At 49.2% G+C, this 18976-nt stretch overlaps 1 protein-coding gene across 3 annotated transcripts in view; it reads right to left on the bottom strand.

The window, feature by feature from the left end:
* LOC144111184 (uncharacterized) overlaps positions 1-16137 on the bottom strand; it is a 214711-nt gene extending 198574 nt beyond the window's left edge. For 2 of the 3 annotated variants that reach the window (XM_077644360.1, XM_077644359.1), the window contains exon 1: positions 15889-16046. The gene's annotated coding sequence lies outside the window, so the exon portion shown is untranslated. Of the gene's footprint in view, positions 1-15888 lie in introns of all 3 variants that reach the window. The other variant, XM_077644358.1, reaches the window with a different exon arrangement.
* Positions 16138-18976: the final 2839 nt, after the last annotated feature.

Here is an 18976-nt window from a genome sequence, read left to right as displayed (position 1 = left end):
AGGAAATGGCGCAGTATCTGTCTCACATCGGCGGACACCTGAACCGTGCTGTAAGGGAAGGGATAAAATAAGAGAAGAAAGGAAGAAAGAGGTGCCGTTGTGGAGGGTTCCTGAATAATTTCGACCACCTGGGGATCTTAAACGTGCACTGACATCGCACAGCACACGGGCGCCTTAGCGTTTTGCCTCCATAAAAACGCGGCCGCCGCGGTAGAGTTCGAAGCAGGGTACTCCAGATCAGTGGCCGAGCGCTCTAACCACTGAGCCACTGCAGCGGGTAACTACTGGACTCATCTTTGGCGCCGCTTTCACGAACTCCCACCCCATTGTTTACAAATATCACTGCGAACTGTGCTTCTTCACGCTCGCCAGAGCAGCATCTTTATAGCCCACTTTTTCTTTAAGGAGAAATGCGAGACCCGGCAGACCGTACGGCCCCCTCGGTGCCAAGTGTTACGGCGCGGCGCTGCACGTGTTACGTGGGCGCTTACGCGAGCAGCGGCGTCCCGCTCCGCTTACGGCCGCGGTGAGAAAAAAAAATAAAAAGAGAGGCGAAAGCTGCCTCGTCCTCTTTGCGTCGCAGGCACGCGAGCGCAGGCGTGAGTGGCCTGGCCGCGGGGGCAGCCGGAACGCATTAGTCGAGGCAGGCTGGCCTATCCAGACTGCTCGCCGTGATAGGCTCGAGCGGTGGGTGCCTCACACTTTCCTCTCGTCACCGTGCTCTTGCACTGCATACGCATAGCTGGAACCAGGGCCTTTTTCAGTTCCTCTCTTCCTTTAAGACGCCGCGGTGGCTCAGTGGGAACGGCGCTCGGCTACTGATCCGGAGTCCCCGCGTTCGGACCCGACCGCAGCTGCCGCGTTTCAGTGGAGGCGAAGCACCCCAATGCGGCTAAGCGCCCCAATGCTTTCGCATTCAAAGCACGTAATTAAGTGCCCTTCGCACTTTTTTTGTTTTCAAAGAGGTACAGACACAAAATTTCGAACGCATACAGATGATGACTTGTTTCATGGGCGTAATGAGATGGTTTGGTTTGGTTTATGGGGGTTTAACGTCCCAAAAGCGACTCAGGCTATGAGGGACGCTGCTCTGAAGGGTTCCGGAAATTTCGACCACTGGGTTCTTTAAAGTGCACTGAAATCGCACAGCACACGGGCCTCTGGCATTTTGCCTGTATCGAAATTCGACCGCCGCGGCCGGGATCGAACCCGCGTCTTTCGGGCCGGCAGCCGAGCGCCATAACCACTCAGCCACCGCGGCGGCTGGGCGTAATGAGATGCCTTGAGGTGATTTTCAGTCGCAGGTGTTGAGTGGAACATTATTTAATATGATCTTGAATCTTATCCGAGAAGCCGCTCGGCATTTCCACCCGCATCGAGTGACGTCAGTGAGCACTTGTCCCAATTATTGTGACGTCACTGAAAATAGTGGTTGCTCGCAGGAGCAACCAGTGCTTGCCGTCCATGCCGACGTCATGAGGATTTTGAAAGTCCAGGATTGCCTGTCTGCCATCACGTGAAGGTGCCCTTCAGCGCTGACGCCCACAGTGACCGAAATTCAATTTCGGTACAAAATAGGTTGTAATTAATTAATAACGCAGAACAGTGGTGTTTAAAGCTAATTTTCATGATTTTCATTACTACATAGTAACTAGGCCCGAAAGCCTATGTCCAGTAACCAGGCAATAACAAAAAAAAAAGAACGGACAGGCAAAACTTCGTGTCTGTACATTTTAAGGTGTAGGACTGCCTACAGATTAAAGGACGCCGAAGTCTGCCATCGTACGTTCCATGCACGTCATCCGGATGAACCGGAAGTAACCGCTCTCGACAATGTTCCCCAAGTGGTCATGTTACCCACTCTCACATGTAATTCTTTAGACTGCCACGGACAGTCTGTAGAGCCTATAGAGACAGTCATTGAAACTTTTGTTAGGGCACAGCCAACTGCCCGGAAGATGACGTCACGCTGAGACGGAATTCGAACAAAACTGAGAAATTTCTCCATGAACTTCCTTCACGGTTTTGTCAGAGTGACGTCAAATTCCCATGTAGACGGAAACTAGGATAGAAAAAAAAAAAGAAGTGCGATGACTTTCAATTTGAACCAGTCCAAGACTCACGGCTGCAGAAGAAAAGTGGCGTGCAGACTATACAGCGACAGAGGCCTATTTTCCGGCGCCGACTCGCTGGATGTGGTAGAATAATGCAACGGCGTCTCGATGCCAATCGATCGTTTCGGACCAGCTGGAGAACGGTGATGCCACCCTGACTGCCCGGTTCAGATGTCACAGCTAGGATCTCTCGCCCAAGCCTGGATTACAAATTCACTCCAAACGCGCATAATTTCCCACACATGATTGCACATGACAAAGCACGACTGCACACGGTCCCACATAGCTCACTGCAGACGCGTTGCACTTTAAAAGCAAGCGCACAATTTTATTCGCATTGCGGTGCACGGCGCAAAGCAGTAGCTAAATAAGCTGACAATGAGGAGTACTTTTCTCGTGATTATTTCGCTCGGAGGACACCGCAGTTGAATTTGAAAGGAGCGCGCAGTTAAGGGGCTCGAAACCACGTTGAACAGGCAACGTTGTGAAGCTGCTACTAAACTGTCACGTTCAGTAAATAAAATGTCCAAAAAACTTGCGCCTGTACCTTAACAGATCTCACTTGGGATTCTTTCGGGCCAAGTCTGTTGCTTTCGACTACAAAAAAAAAAGACAAAACACCTCGGCATTAGATGGTATAATACATCGCTAGACGTCGGCTGTGAACACTTTTAACTCTGCGTCATCGACCGAACAAGGTCTAGTGTTCCGCCTCCCCTTACATCTCCGATCACGATGCAAAAGGCAGTAATGTTTTGAGCGCCAGCCTTCTCTCATTTTTCTTTTTCAAATTTATTTGTCAGTGAATCCCATCTTAGAAAGCGTGCTCGGAGCCAATTGCGTTAAAAGCATACTCCCTAGTGCAATCCACACAGGTCGCATAGCTGGCCTGAGCGTGATCAGGCATTCCGGATCTTCACTTCCCCCACAAATAGACGTAAAGGCAGGAAAAAAAAACGAGAAGTTGTGTGCACGGATGTTTAGCTTAAGGCTTAACTGGATTCCGATCCCACATATCAGCCTTCTTTCTCATCGTTCAGCTGTTTTCTCTCTCTCTCTCTCTCTCTCTCTCTCTCTCTCTCTCTCTCTCTCTCTCTCTCTCTCTCTCTCTCTCTCTCTCTCTCTCTCTCTCTCTCTCTCTCTCTCTCTCTCTGATTTTTCTCACCTCTTCGTCCTCTACTTCTGCGCCTTATAGCTTTCGCTTAGCTTCGTCTCCAATCATATCCCTCCGTCTTTAGACTTCATCAGGAGCTGGCAGGTACTGCACCAGGAGCGAATTCAGCCAGTATATGCCATTCTTGCACTGAACTTTCCCTGTCAATTGCTTCGCTTTGCCTGGGGCGCAAGGAAACAGACCGTAAGGAATTGTCATTTCAGTGCCGCCAGCACAGGGTTCCTTGCCGTGGTTTTTCCTGCTCCTCTCTGAGGAGTGCGCGGCTGGTAAGATGGCGGCGCCCTGGATAAAAAAGGGTCTCTAGAAATCCGAACATAACTTTCAATCTCCACTCACACTACACCCGCAATTACACATGCAGATGATATGAAAGCAAAGGTGGAATAGAGGGCGCACCCTTTCATATATTTTTCTTCTTTCGTCTCTCTCTCTGTCTCTTCATTTCTTTCACGTTACTTGTCCAAAAAGAAAAAAAACAGCGTTCTCGGAACCCGTGTCCTTAAAAAAAAAAGAACACTTCTCTATAGCGCACTCGCGCACCGTCATCTGCCAACTGTCAAGCACGGGGCACGAATCGTCGCAGCACGGAGAGTGTCAAAAGCGAGAGCTAGCTAGGTCCCGCCGTCAGACTCCCCCGGTTCATTCACGGGGGACGCAGGCAGCGTGCGAAGACGCTCTTCCTACACCGCGCTGCGCTTTTGTCCACGTGTCGCGCCGAGATGAAAAATTCTGAAGTAAGAGGAGGGCAGCTACTCCTGGGCTCTTTCTACTCCGCTGATTTACGCTTTGAACTCACACACATACACGCATATGGGAGTTGCGAAGGTGAAAAAAAAAAGAAAGAAAACTGAACTGGCCCTGGCATCCCTTCCCAGGCGCTATACGGCGCGCAGACACTCGTAGATTACACTCTTGCATCAAGGCGAATCCCGCCGGCGACTGAGAAGACGTTGAGCAACCGCAAAGAGAGCTGCGCAAGAGAGCGGAAGGCTAGGCTGGTTGGCGCCGTTTCATGCCAACCCATGGAGGGTAAACATACCCACAAATTGCGGAAAAGCGAATTTTTTTTAACGGAAACTTGTTTATGAAGGAAACGTTTTCGCCTATCGTAAGACTGCCCCGTGGCAATCAATATATTCACAATACTACCGTTACGCAAACTAAATTTTCTTCGCGAAGCCAATACGAAACGAATAATCATTCCTGCCAAAGCTGCTTTCGACGCGAAGCGAATACGTTCCGAATCGAAGTGACCACACCTTAGTTCCTCTGCATGGGAACAACAGATGCGACAGATGTGACAGATGTGCGAGCTTTATTTTACACTTTTTTTTAATTTCTTTCCTGTATGCCTGGCACCTGCCGCCTATAGCTTCATTATTGGCATCAGCCACAGTCCTGTGCGCGTCTTCCGGACCTCGCTTTGAATTTCCACCAGAGGCATACCGTGCCAGTCCTTTTTTCGCAAATGGCGTTCGATTTCAAATTCTAATTTGGGTTTGATCTTTTTTTTTTAGCCCGTGTTCATTTAATTTGATTGGTTTAAGCCTCTGATAACTATACTGGGGCAGGCATTCCCTCACTTTTGTTTTATCATTTTTGTTGCATTTTGCCTCTCAAAGCCGGACTCCGAAATGGAAAAAATGAGAGTGAACCCCAACTAACTGTAGAGGAAACTTTTACATATTGTCTTAAATAAAGCTCGGCAGGAACGGTACAGTTGAAGCATAAGAAGGAAGAGACAAAACATGTGTAAGGTAACAGGTGTAAGACTCCAAATACAGCAAAGAGGAAAGCCTTTTTTTCTCAAATGAAAATATGGAAAAAGTGCAAAATATGTCGCCATTGCAATGCACAGAGAGGTCTCATTTCACTTCGGTTTCCTTACTTACGTGAAAGTTTCCCTTCCAGTGCGGTTACAGTTTGCTTTTTCACAAACGAAGATTAACTTTCCTGCTCTCAAAAGCTTCAAAAATACTCCCAAAGCACTGCGTCTTCGAATAGCCTTTTTCGATTCGTAACCTGAACCCAGCATCGCCCCTGCCCCACTCCTCCTTCCAAAGTATCAAATATCCACACTAGCCTACACTCAGCACACATTCAGATGCACACCCCTGGAAACGGCATGAATATTGCTCAGCGAGGCTTCACGAACTGACCATACAGCAAAACCGCGCATGCGTAGTAATCCCTGCGCCGACCGTCAGCCGAGGATCAGTGAAGATTAACCGCCGTACAAAAGCTCCCAGTGAATTCGTTAAGTTCGGAACCAATCAATTGATCAAAAGTAAATAAGGCCAATTATATGCTTACAGTGATGTGCGAGGAGCCACAGAAAAACGACAGAGGCGGAGAAGAAACAATATCAGGTTGACCGGTTAATAACGCGCTCACCGCCCTCACAATTACGTAACCATTACAGGTTGCATAATTTGCTTGCTTTTTGTGTTTATTTTTTAAAGCCGCCAAGGAGGCTGCAGGCCTTTACCGCTTTCCGTCAGCGCGCAGGGTGCGCGTGTTGTATCACTTCGCTCACCAGCCCAGGCACACCGTTAGCGGCAGAGAACACAGGACGATGTTTAGCAAAACTAGGCCATCAGACAAAAAACTCGTCGAGGCAGGCAGACATTAATTTGAATTAATGAGCAAGCGTTCTAAGTGTACGAGACAAACAATAACAAAACAGACAACAAGCAGTTTCAGGAACTGCGAAGCGTGCTGACGGCTCCGCACGAAGTGAGCGAGTCGGCGTATTCCAGCACACGCAACGTACACGGATCGACCGGTGTACAGCGTTCTGCACGAAACCGTCGCACGAACGAAAGCGATCTATAGAACGATCGCGAAACGTCGCGAGCAGTCTCCGCGGTTCTCCGAAAAGTGTCGCAAACAGCGCACGATACGGAACGCGTTCGATCGCCTTCCGAAGTACAGTCGCGATCGATGTGAAACAATGCAAGGAATAATCCGAGCGAAAACAGTGTTTTCGTATACTTCTTTGAAATACTGTGAACAGCTCGATACACTCTCGGGCTTGCTCAGTTTGTGTGCAGTCAGTGTCAGTGAACGCAGCAGATCCGATTCTTCCCGCTTGGCTATGTTTTAAACATAACTGCAACGCTGCGTTGATATACTTCAAAACCAAGATGAAGCTTCCCAAGGCTACCTTCGAATCGGGCCCGTGGGAGCAATTTCTGTTGAACTCAACAAACCATGCGAAAAAGCGGTCATTGTTGGGCGGCGACGAAGAATCGAGAACACCAAAAGAACAGAAAATTGCGCATATACTCTATTAGCCGGTGATCGGTTGACCGTTGCAGAATGCCGAAGGACGTCTTATCCAAGAGTAGTGCTCAGTCGCGTAAAGCGCAGTAACTATGGGGACGCCTAAGAGTGTAATGCGACAGCATTAGATTTTACATTTGGTTCAACCTCTGATGCAACTTCTGTGCACGTTTGCGTCACTTTGTTCGGAATTTGCGGTTCATCCACCGCCATATTTGGGCTGCTATCTACAGTTATGCATTAAGCTGTGACGGTTCCGATATTTACATATGTCACATTTTTTTTCTTATTTTCGATTCTCTACCGAAGTTGCTTTTTGATTCTCTACCTAACTTGCCGACAAACTGTATATTGCTCACAACCCGGTGGGCGGTTGTGATGACGTAGAAAGGTAGCGTTCCCTCTCTCGGCCAATAAGAGGAGGTTGTGATGGCGTCACAAAGTCATGCGAACTTTTGACCGATGGGCAAATTTCGTTTCGTTCATAGGCCCGGTTTTGGTGTGACCACAACTCTGACGCTATCGCATCAAAAGTACGGCTGTTTGTTCACCTGCCCGTTTTACAATGGGTTCTTGCAGACAGATGCTCTTGGCCATGTGTTTTACCGGGGTGGCAGTAAGAGTGGCGCTTGGCGAAAATTCCGGCATTATCTGTGTTGCGAAGGCAGGAAACTTGCTGCGTTTGAAGCTCCGGCGAGTGACGCCTAGAGAAGCTCCATCTACCTGTCCACCCAAGCTCTCTCTCTCTCTCTCTCTCTCTCTCTCTCTATATATATATATATATATATATATATATATATATATATATATATATATATATATATATATATATATATATATATATATATATATATATATATATATATATATATATATACCGTTCACAAGCGGTATATATATCCCCCCAGAAAAATTCTCACGCATGTGACCTCGGCTTGGAGTAAAATCATTCATCAGAGTAATCATCTAGCGTAAATCCAACTGCTAAGGCAGCTTTCTCACATCAAGGGTGTCAGTGTTTTTTGTTGTCGTGGTTTTGCTTGGGTGTGTGTTTAGAAGACGTTGGCGTCCTCAGGCCCCACTAAGAGATAGGCTACCATGCAAAAATTGTACATATATACATGTCCTGATGAATCTTCCACTCATACGCACCGGCAAAGTACGCAAAGGGAGGGACGATATCCAGACTCCATTTTTGTTTGTTTGCTTTTCGTCTGCAGGAAGTGAAAAGCTTCTTCCTGAACCACGCGGACATTACGCAAATGCGTACATAAAGCGAATTAAGTTCCTTCCCGGCCGCTTCGAAGAGTAACCTATCCGGACACCCGTCTTTCCTTCCCTCTGCAATACGTACTGTACACATACACCGTGTAGTATAAATCTGGGTCCTTGAGTCCAAAGCGAACAAGTGCCAACGCTTCCCAGACAGAGGCAAAAAAAAAAATGAAAACGCCAGAATCCATAGCACGTAACCCTCTCCCTCTTCTCCGTTCGCCCAATCGCTTCCGACATCGGCCGATGGCAGGTGTATACTTAGATAACGGACGCACTAAGGCCTCGAGGACCACTCGGCCGATCGCGATGCAGATAGCGCTCGTTACGCCGCAAGCGCTGCTGGGTGAGGGGGGTGGCCCACCCAAGGAAACGTCATACCGTATTAGCTCGAGCTCACGCACCCCGCCCAGCTGTGGCTTTTTTCGAGAAAAACACCCTGACCTCGCCTTCGTCGAGAGGAAGGGCGCGCTGTCGAGCGAGTTGGTGTTGCATATTGTAAAGAAATTGGCGCAAAAGCAGAAACAAAGGACAAATAAGGAGACATATGACGATTAACAATTCCATCCTATTCTATGAGGGCACGATTTATGAAGAGGAGATTCCAAACACAGAGAAGCAATAGCTCTTTTCACTACATTGGTGTGTGCTAAGTCGTAGCTTTGTTGGCACGAGGGAAATTGGAAAATTGGTTTTCAGGGAAAAGAAATGGCACAGTATCTGTCTCATATCTCAGTACATATAGCAAATATGGCTACTACGTAACATCAGCTTCAGATTTAAGAAGCGTAACTCTTGATTCAGGGAGTTCAGGGGTAAGAACTCTCTCCACCAAGATGAAGGGGAACTTATCGAGGGATATCACATCTATAGGACTATGGACCCTAACGCAGGCACATAATGTACACACATTACTGCTCAATAATATGTATACAGTACTACAATGTCCAATCTGTAGAACTATTGAGTCCCAAATACCTGTATATTATATAAACCATGGTAATGGGAGGGCAGGAAGGTGGTCTTCTTGACAACACAAAACGAAGTGAACAAGTTTTGATGGGGGAACCTCAGTATGCTTAGTCAACGTTTCGACAAGGGGACTTGTCTTCTGCGCAAAGCGTTTATCACCTTTTGTCGAAACGCTGGCTAAGCATATTGAAGCTCCCCCATCAACACTTGTCCACTTCGTTTCGTGCTAAATGCTATATAGAACATAGCATACAAGTATACGAAATCGTACTCTAAACTTAGCATACAGTATCATCATGGGCGGCGTGATTCAGCCTTTTGTGTAACGAATATACATACGTACCATTTCAAACAGATAGGGGTGCGCGAATATTCGAAATTTTCAAGCATCGAATCGAATCGACTATCCTTGTACTCGGTTCGCCAAACGATTCTAATAGTGCACGTGCAAAATTACTCGAAACAATTCGCACCCGTTCTCAAGTTTTCGAATAATCTGCGCGAAATTCGAATAAAGTACGTTGTAGTTTTTTTTTTTTTCCTTCTTCGACGACTGCTACGCCACAGAGCGTGCTGCTGCGATGTGGGAAGGAGGGTTCAGCGCCGAGACGTGGTGGGTTCGTGTGGCGGCATTCATAATTCTCACACATAGGACCTTCAATATTGGGCGACGCTACAAGGTTCAGCCGTGGCTCGAACTATCGTGCCTCTCATGAACTGAAATTTCGCGCTGGTTTGTTCGCTGTCGTCATCAGTATCAAAAGGTAATTTGCTTATGTCTATTCCATGATGAAATGGTACCGACCGTTCATGAACTGTCATGAACCGCGACAGTTCAGTTTATCGCCGCTCTGTCATTAGAGCCGGTGTTTCATTTCAGCCGGAGTTATAGCGGGTGGAGAGCGGGAAATTCATTCTCCCTAAACGCCGCCATGCAACCTGCCACGTTTGGCGGTGGAGGCTTCACACAGACGCCTGACAGTTTTCGCCGCCATGGCCTTCCGAATGCGCTCGCATTAAAAAGAAATGTTGACTGCGCGCAAACTCGTACCAGTGGCACACTTGTATACCGGGCGTCTACCGCTGGGAAATCGGTGACCTGGACCATACACCTTACTCTATACAGAATTTAAGAGACTCACCCATCCACCTTATACAATATACAGAATGTAAGAACCTCACCCATCCACCTTACTCTAAACAGAATTTAAAGACATCACCCATCCGTCTTACTCTGTACAGAATTTAAGAATCTCACCCATCCACCTTACTCTATACAGAATTTATGAACAGAATACTACATCAACGCCGATTACCAGGAAAGGATTGAGATTAACCATATGCAACAATCGTGAATGGGTTATATTGCTGGATGAGGAGGTCCAAAAGATAAGAACTGTCACAGAACCCGATATCAGTAACTGTGCAACCAAAAAAAAATGACAAGAGAAAGCGCTAAAGAAGTCCACGACAAAGCTACCGTTATAAAACCAATGACGAGGTGGGCTTGCAGTCGCGTCAGTACGGTAACAACTTGCAAGCAACAAATAAAGAAGGAACGCCCAAGGAAACAAAAGCGGCAGAAGACAGCAGACATGACGGTGCGGCAGAAACGACCGAACCGGACGCGGTTTCTTACGTACGCCCAGCGGAATGCGGTCCATTTTCTCAAACTTCTTCCCCCCAAGTGGGAGAAGAGAAAGGGATGTGTCTCTCTCCCCCTCCCCCTTCGTGTACCAGGACGCGCCGCCTCGAATCCTTTCCGCGTTTCCGGAGCGTTTTGCTACGCTTTCGGCGACGGTGCTGGACGGTCGCTTCCTAGTGTGCGCGTGCGGCGTCGCCGAGTGCACGCCGCTTTAGCCCGTCCCGTTTTACAGCGATACCACCTGTATTGGCCAGGCTTTCCCCGGGGTCATAGTGGCAGCGCCACATACACAGAGTGCGCCTAGGTGGTGCTGTTTCCACCATTGAGACAGCGACCATAATCGACGGTGTGGCAGGTGGTGGCAGCATCTAGAGTTCTAGACAGTAAATCGGTGGTCACACTACCATTTAGAGACGGACTGTGTTCTTGCCACCATTTAGAAAGAGTCTAAAACGGCACGCTGTGTGTCTGTGTAGGGGGGGGGGGGGGGGGGGCACAACATAGAGAAAAATACTTCCAGATGGACTTGTCACTCTCCTGCTGAGTTGCCACCCATTCAGAAGATCCATTAGCGACGTCTAGCCCGGACGCTAGGCAACACCATCTAAACAGTATCCAAGTGGTGCTAGAAAAGTTCCATAAGCGACGTGTGGTCCGGAAAGGGTTGGCACAGCCACTTGAATAGACAATCGGTCCCTAGGTTGTGCAATCCCTCCCCAACGTTGCCACTGTCTGGACAGATTGAGTCCGTGAACGACTTGTGGTCAGAGGAAGGAGCGGCAACCCCATCTAGACAGATGGCGTCGAGGCGGTGTTACCACAACTTTGAGACAGGTGCAGTTCTTGTTGCCACTGCCCTCAGCTCCCTTAAGTCCAGGATCCCTGGACACCTATTTAGTGTGGAGGGCCTCGGATAATTTCGCCCACCTGGGGATATTTAACGTGCACTGACAACGCACTGTACACGGGTCTCTAGTATTTCGCCTCCATCGAAATGCGACCGCCGCGGCCGGGATCGAGCCCGCGTCTTTCGGGTCAGCAGCCGAGCAACATAACCACATAGCCACCGGGGCAGGCCCGGACACCAATTTTAATTGTGAGGCTGTTGTGGAATACTGTAAGGTACTGTTACAGAAATGTTTAAGGCAATGGTCCACTCCGAGTCGCTGCAAAATCTTTTTTTAAATTTTGTCTAATGCTCGCATCAAGTAGTTAAGATTGCCATAAAAAAACCAACGGTCTTTTTCTTCTTTTTTTTTTGGAGGACAGCAAAAACGTTACAACCAAAAATTGCAAGCGTGCCGAGGGCAGAAGTTTCGTTTCCCCTTCAGGTGGCGAAGAGAGGAAACACCTTGGTGATGATGAAATCGGGGTTTGTTGACGTCTTGGTGATTCTAACTCGCAAACATTCACGTTACTCTAGGAAAGGAGAAGGTTAACTATTTATTTACAACATAAATAAAACAAGAAAAACGAAGCAAGGAGAAAACTATTTACAACATGACTAAACCACTGATCAGATGAATTCAGTCGCGGTTCAACCCAGAGCACTTACTTTTAACCCCTCTGTCTCCGCCCTTAGCGGGGACAGCAACCAATAAGATAAGAGACCCTCCTCACCGGTCAATGGTTAGGGAAATGAAAATAAGGTTTCCGCCAACTAATCACAGATTGGGGAAAGAAAATCGACTAAACAGTGGTCGGGAAAGGAAAACCAAAACTCTGCAATTCTCTCGACCGGCCAAACATTAGGGAAAGGAGAGGTTGCAACCAAACACACAAACAGCGCTAACGCCACTACCATTCCCCACCGCACAGAAGTTGCTACATTCCTAACCTTGACATTTGTTTTCTCTTTTGCCCACGTGCATACGAGACAAACGTATGCCGACGGAACGATCACTCAAGACGGTTCTTTACAGAAAAAAAAAGTAAAGAGAATAAGCGCTTCACAGTCACATGATCCTACGAGGTGCCTCTCCCTCATGCCCGAAGCTCGGCAACCCTTTGGCCTAAGCCTAAGCTTCTTCCTGCCCAAGAGATAGACGGGTTATGCCCGTAACGGCACGAAGAAAGCAAAAACATGCGCTGCAAGAACGGAAGTTGGGGACGGGACGGGTCCCTTTGTTGGCGACGCGCTGACCACAATGCAGCCGCCGCCGAGTCCTCGTCGGGCGTCCCCCTAAGGCTAAACCACAAACACGGCATTCCTCGCGACCAAGAGACTGAACAGCGCCACACAAAGTTCGGCGAACTTCACAGATCTGCGGATATTTCGATTGTTACAGGTATCTTACGATATATGAAAAAAAAAAAAAACTGCGTCCATAAACAACTTCCCGTGAAACAATGCGACTGTAGATCCGGCTTGCCTGGGTAACACTGTCTTCGGACTGCAGGCGTATCCGGAAGCTTTCGGTTACGGCGTATACCACAATGTCGAGGTGGCACTGGGGGTGGGTCCTCTGGACAATGTGCAACCTACAGTCATGCTCTGGTCTCTATACAGTGCTGTCAACGGGGTGTTGCTGCTATCGACGGGCTGAGCTTTTTTCTTTTTTTGAGCCACACATACAAGCACCACAATACTTCGTTTCTGAAGCTGCTCGCTATGTCTGTTGGCTGCCTGCGTACGCGCAACTGCGAGGCTCACCGCGTGGCAGCCAGACAGCGCGCGAGTGAGGAGGTGCAGACGCGTCGCTTATCATTACGAGGCACCAGCTTTCAACGGCTCGACGCGCGCAGGGTTTGGGATGAAAGAGCCGAGTTTTCGACGACTGCTTACGAGAGATGATTAAGTGCGGTGTGAAAAGCCGTGTCACCCTTATTTCCAGCAGAGGGAGACTTTTCTATTTAACATTTTGGCTTGGCAACGATAGCTTCATCAGGCGCGTCCTGCGAGACTAATCGGGACGTCGTCGTCGAACTAGCAGCAATAGTAACAGTGGCAGTAGTGTCTGTAGATGCATGTGTTTACACTAGAGGAAAAATCGGACTTGTTTTCGAAGCTCGTTCAGCTCAGAACTCATACATAGTAAGGTACCAACGACGCCCCAGGAACAGGTTCAGGGGGTGCCGTACGAAAACGTCAACGCGCGCGGACATCCAACGTTACGTAAACGCGACACAGTCCGCGTTGTTGCAAGTCAAACACGTAGTTCTCAGTGTCTGGACATTTCAGTAACTTGCGGCGTTTAGCACAGCCGATCTATGCGTCTAACGGTGCACCGTGTTCCCTGCGCGGCATTTTTGCACGTGATGGTGTATCCATGTAAAACGATCAAGTTCAGCAGGCCACCGCGAAACTAATGCTACACTTTCGAACTATTTTAGGTCGCTTCCGTCAACACACAGTTAATGCGGCACCGCATCCAACCGTATATTCGCTTTGTTGTGTTCCTCCACACAATCATTGTCCACATGGTTGCAGACAGATCACACGCAACACAGAACGCGCAAAACGACCGCCGTCAAAGAAAAGGAAGTCGTATCAAAGATTATGTGCCATGTCCCTAAGGCAACAACAACAACTAAGTATCAGGGATGTCCGGTCATCGTTAATACATGACATAACTGTGCTACAGGGCGACCCACAAAAACCACCGAACATGTTTTACTCTTCCCCGAACAGTGTTCTACCCAAGGTAAATTTGAGATGGTTTATTGCAGCTTAACGTCCCAAAGCGACGCAGGCTATAGATGAGAGACGTCGTGGTGAAGGGCTCCGGAAATTGCGACCACGTGGGGTTGACGCGGCCAGCAGTTCGTTACCTGTTTTCGTTGGGAATTATCGTCCACCCAAGGCCGCAATATTTAAGAGAATGAACATCCAGTCTCACCATCCGAAATTGCCGTCACGGTGACATAAGAGGCGCTGCGATCGCTCGGAGAGGATCGCCCGTGTTAAGCCGTCAATGAGCCACGGTCACGCAACCGCCAAACGCCCAGTGTTAACAGTTGCAAAGCGTTTTGCAAGACCGCAGCCAAGGCGCAGGAAATCTGAGCTGAGTCCCAGGGCTAAAAAAACCAAGAATGGCGCCGGATGTCCCACGATTCCGGGATGCTTCCGAAACTGCCAACAACCACCCCGCTAATCATCGGGAGCAACGTCCGGATAACGATTGGGCCGGATACGGCTGACGAAGGAGCTCCCGGCGAGACGCTACCACTGGGACCGACCCCCACTGGAAAGAAGCTGTTTTTTACTCGCAGTCTGCTCTGGCTAGCTCGCAGTCCCGAGCGATCAAAGACGCCGAAGGTTCGACGTGGAAGCCCCCCGATATATATATATACATGTTCCCAGCTGTGCCTCACGACATATATTGTATGACAAATCCGTGGCCCGGCGCGCACGTTTCCGCGCCTGCGTCGCCGATCGCGAGGGTTCCAAGAAACGGGCGCTAATGCAGCATAACTTATAAGCGACCCCAAGGAGCTCTAACCGCAACCGCGCGCCAAGCAAAGGCGGGCCGCGCGTTAGCGGTAGTCACAGAAGCAACGTGCTCTTGGCACAAACAGCGATCCCCTGCATACCTAAGTCTAAATATACTAGCCAAAAGACTAACACAAAATATGAAACGCAAAACGCACTAATTGTCTTCTGGCACAAAACGTGCGCGAGCAATCAAGCGAAAGCAGTCGCAGGAAGGTTCTTTCTCTTTTCCAGTACTAGTCAATTCGTTACGCTGAGCACGAAAATGCGCGCACCGGTCGCCGAAAAGGAAGAAAATCTTGTCTCTGCTCCCGTCGCTAGGCGCGCTAGCAAGTTCGGTGTCGGGTCTCCCAGTGAATTTCTAATGGGCAGTCTCTCTGGACGGGCTGATTTAGCTCGCCGGTTACGACGGCACGTTTCAAGGTTGGCAGCACCCAGTCCGGTGCGCGTGCCGACCGCATCGACGGGCAAACCGGAATCTTTTTTGATATCGCTCGCCGGTAAGTTCGTCTCGACGGACAGACGGGGTCGCAAAAAGTGGAGCAACCACGGCACGCGCTAGAAGCGTTCGCTACCGGCAATCGGCCTACCGAACGATGCGATCACGGACGACTACGTTCCACCACTGCTCCACGAAAACCGCAAATGCCGCCACAGACGCACACACAAACACATACCGCTGCGGCTGCATGCTGCGCTCGCGGGCACGCGAGCCGGTGTACCATCCTCACTGTGGCCTTAGAGACCCAAAAATAACCAGGGGAAAAGCGATGAGCCGCGGCAGTGGCTGGAAAGGTGTGTGATACCGGCTTCACTCCAAGGCGCCAACAGCAACCACCGGATCACTCGCTGCATGACATCGGGTTTCAGGCGCCGAGTAGGTGTCAAACAGATGTCGTCGCCTAGCGCGAACGTAAGAAGCCGCTGACTCTTGGAGGCTTTCAGGAAAGCCGCGGCAACAAAACGTCCCGTAGTCGGCATCGGAGTCACTCACCGGTTAGCTGGACGCGTATCTCATTGTCGTGGACGAGCCGTGGGTGGTCTGTGTGTAAGGTCCTGGGGCGTGTCAAAGGCACAATTCGCACGCCGCGGGGCGAACACTGGCACAAACAGCGCACTGACGTGAACAACGCGGACACCGAGCCAACGACTGAGAGGAAACACGCGCCATCGCCTGTGGCGGCTCCTCACCGCGGGGGCGCTAAACTCACTTCGATGGCGGCGACCTCTCTCGCTGTCTTTCAGCGGCGCCGCTGCGGCAAAGCGGCGCTGCCTAACGCTGCGCTCAATATAAAAGTTCGCCGCGATTTTGTGAGGAATGTCAGGCATACAACTAAATATGTGGAACTCAATTATTCTGTACAGGTGAAATTTTGCACTTCTTTTTCAGCATGCAAGTACGCTTCACATTTATAGCATTTTGATGTTCTTGCCAGAACCTTGTAACCCTTAAAACTCTAACAATATGGCTGCACCTTCATCTGTTCCGCTGGAGAGATGAGACCCTCTTACTGCAACCTGTTCATAGCCATGGAGTGCGCTCAGCCCTACCACAGTACATTCCTTCGGAGTAGAAACTGGTTTTTCTTTTTGGTAGTGCTTTTGTTTCTGTCCTTGGCACGACCCATCTCCTTTATGCCTGCCTCCCGACTGGCGGCGTTTTTGAAGAAAGAGCAGAAGGAAATACGCGTTCACGTTTCCTTCTCCCGTCTTATTTTGTTTTTTTAATCGGCGCTCTTCCTTGCCGGCACGAATAATCGGCTTCTAGCTGCCGGGTGCGTCTGCCCAGAGGCATTTTCAAGCTGGCGAGACGCGATATTGTTTTTTTTTTTGTTATTCCTTTCGCTAAAAAGCTGGAGAGCTGGGACTCTGTCCCCCTTTCTTTCGCTTGTTTCGGTGTGTCGGCTTGGTGGCGCGGCCTACAGACGGGTGTACGAACCCCACTTCGGACTGTCGTGGCGGGTCACTCCTGTGATGCCTAAATTTAGGAGCATTTGTGCATACAACAGACACATTTGACGGCCGTGTTATATTATCAGGCGGTCGCATCCTCTGAACCCTGCAGCGGTCTCACCTTTTTATGGAGTAATGAGCAGACAAGGGAAGGGAAAAGAGGGTCTCGTTATGATATATATGACGTAAGCCAAAGAAGTCAGTTTGTAGTACAAAACCAAAAATTCGTGATGTTCATTAAACATGTTCTTGACTAAAGTTTTCGGAACACAAGAGATGAAGTCTATCACAATTTGACCTCAGCAACATGGTTTCCATCCACCTTGTAAGCTGCAGCAGGTTTTTGGCCCAAATCTTGTCCGCGACGACGTAATATTGATTGATTGATTGATTGATTGATTGATTGATTGATTGATTGATTGATTGATTGATTGATTGATTGGTTGGTTGGTTGGTTGGTTGGTTGGTTGGTTGGTTGGTTGGTTGGTTGGTTGGTTGGTTGGTTGGTTGGTTGGTTGGTTGACTAATTTAGGAGTTTTTTTTCGATTTTTCAATTGATTGAAAGAAGAGTTCCATGTAATGTCAAGTGTTGCCTGATCTCGTCTGTTATACCGTCTCGGACGGTGGGGCACCTTTTGTGGAGCCCAAAGAACTAACGTTAACTAAGAGCTTACAATATAAACCAGCGGGATTTCTGGAAGGTTCATAATCAAGCTCAGCGCCAGTTGGCAAAATAATCATACTCACAGAAGTAATGACCCGCATGAAAACTTGTTGCACGCATGCGTGCTTGCGTGAGTGAGTGCGCGCGCAGTTACATGATATGAGCAGGCAGCAATAGGAGACATGGATGGATGGAAATCCTAACGAACTCCTCGACTAGCTCCCTTACTCCTGTCTGCTCACCCTGCTTTCTCCCCACCTACCCAATTAAGCTGGGAGGCTGCCTGCTCGGCTGCTTTGCCTTATAGAGCCAACGAGCTTTCGTGGCTAGGGCCTGAGCTGCCGCGAAAGCCACAGGGGCCCTGGTATAGGGACCCCTCGTAGGATTTGTAAGGGGCTGACCCCTAAGGCCAGTCCCCATTCTCTCCTGTAAATAAATGTTTTCCACCCCGACCACAGCGAAGGAGATCCTCGGTCTTAACATTTGATTCTTTTTTATACGATGGGCATTGGTTTTGAGGAAAGGAATGAGAGCAACAGCTGCCTCCCTCCTTCTCTGTGATTACCGCGATCGCGTCGTGAGGGAAGGGATGAAGAAGAGAGAGAAAGGAGGGGAAGAGGGAGACGCCGTAGTGGAGGGCTTAAATTAGTGTTGGAGTTATTCAACGTGCACTGACCAAGGCACTGACAACGGACAACCCACAGGCGTCACTCCCATTTCGCATCCCATTCCCGCATCCTCGTGCTCAGTAGCCGAACGCCGCAGCCAGTGAGCCACCACGGTGGGTCTTTATCCCCCGAGTAGCATAAGAGGGTTCTCGCACAGCTGCCTCTTTTAAATTAAAGGCGTACCACATCTACCGTTATAGCGGGGCTGGGCGCCGGTGACCACTGTAAAACTGCTCTTCGAGGAAATAATAATAATAATTGTTTTTTTGGGGAAAGGAAATGGCGCAGTATCTGTCTCATATATCGTTGGACAGCTGAACCGCGCAATAAGGGAAATTATAAAGGAGGGAGTGAAAGAAGAAAGGAAGAAAGAGGTGCCGTAGTGGAGGGCTCCGGAATAATTTCGACCACCTGGGGATCTTTAACGTGCACTGACATCGCACAGCACACGGGCGCCTTAGCGTTTTTCCTCCATAAAAACGCAGCCGCCGCGGTCGGGTTCGAACCCGGGAACTCCGGATCAGTAGTCGAGCGCCCTAGCCACTGAGCCACCACGGCGGGTTCGAGGAAAGGAAATGGAGCAGTAACTGTCACTCACTTCTCAGAGGACACCTCAACCACGCGGCGAGGGAAGGGAGCGAAAGAAGAAGGATCCCTCCTCATGCGTAGGGTATAGCCGTCACGGCATTGCGCATAGACAGAGCGCATCCTGAAGACCTATTGCAGCCACTTCTTCGAGTGCATTAAGATGAGAGGGCTATTTCCTTTTTTGTTACTGCTTCTATCACAAATGCATA

This window comes from Amblyomma americanum, chromosome 11 (assembly GCF_052857255.1).
Source record: "Amblyomma americanum isolate KBUSLIRL-KWMA chromosome 11, ASM5285725v1, whole genome shotgun sequence".
In the NCBI taxonomy this organism is placed as follows: Eukaryota; Metazoa; Arthropoda; class Arachnida; order Ixodida; family Ixodidae; genus Amblyomma; species Amblyomma americanum.
The sequence above is the reverse complement of the archived record's forward strand: the minus strand, read 5'-3'. Positions and strand labels throughout refer to the sequence as shown.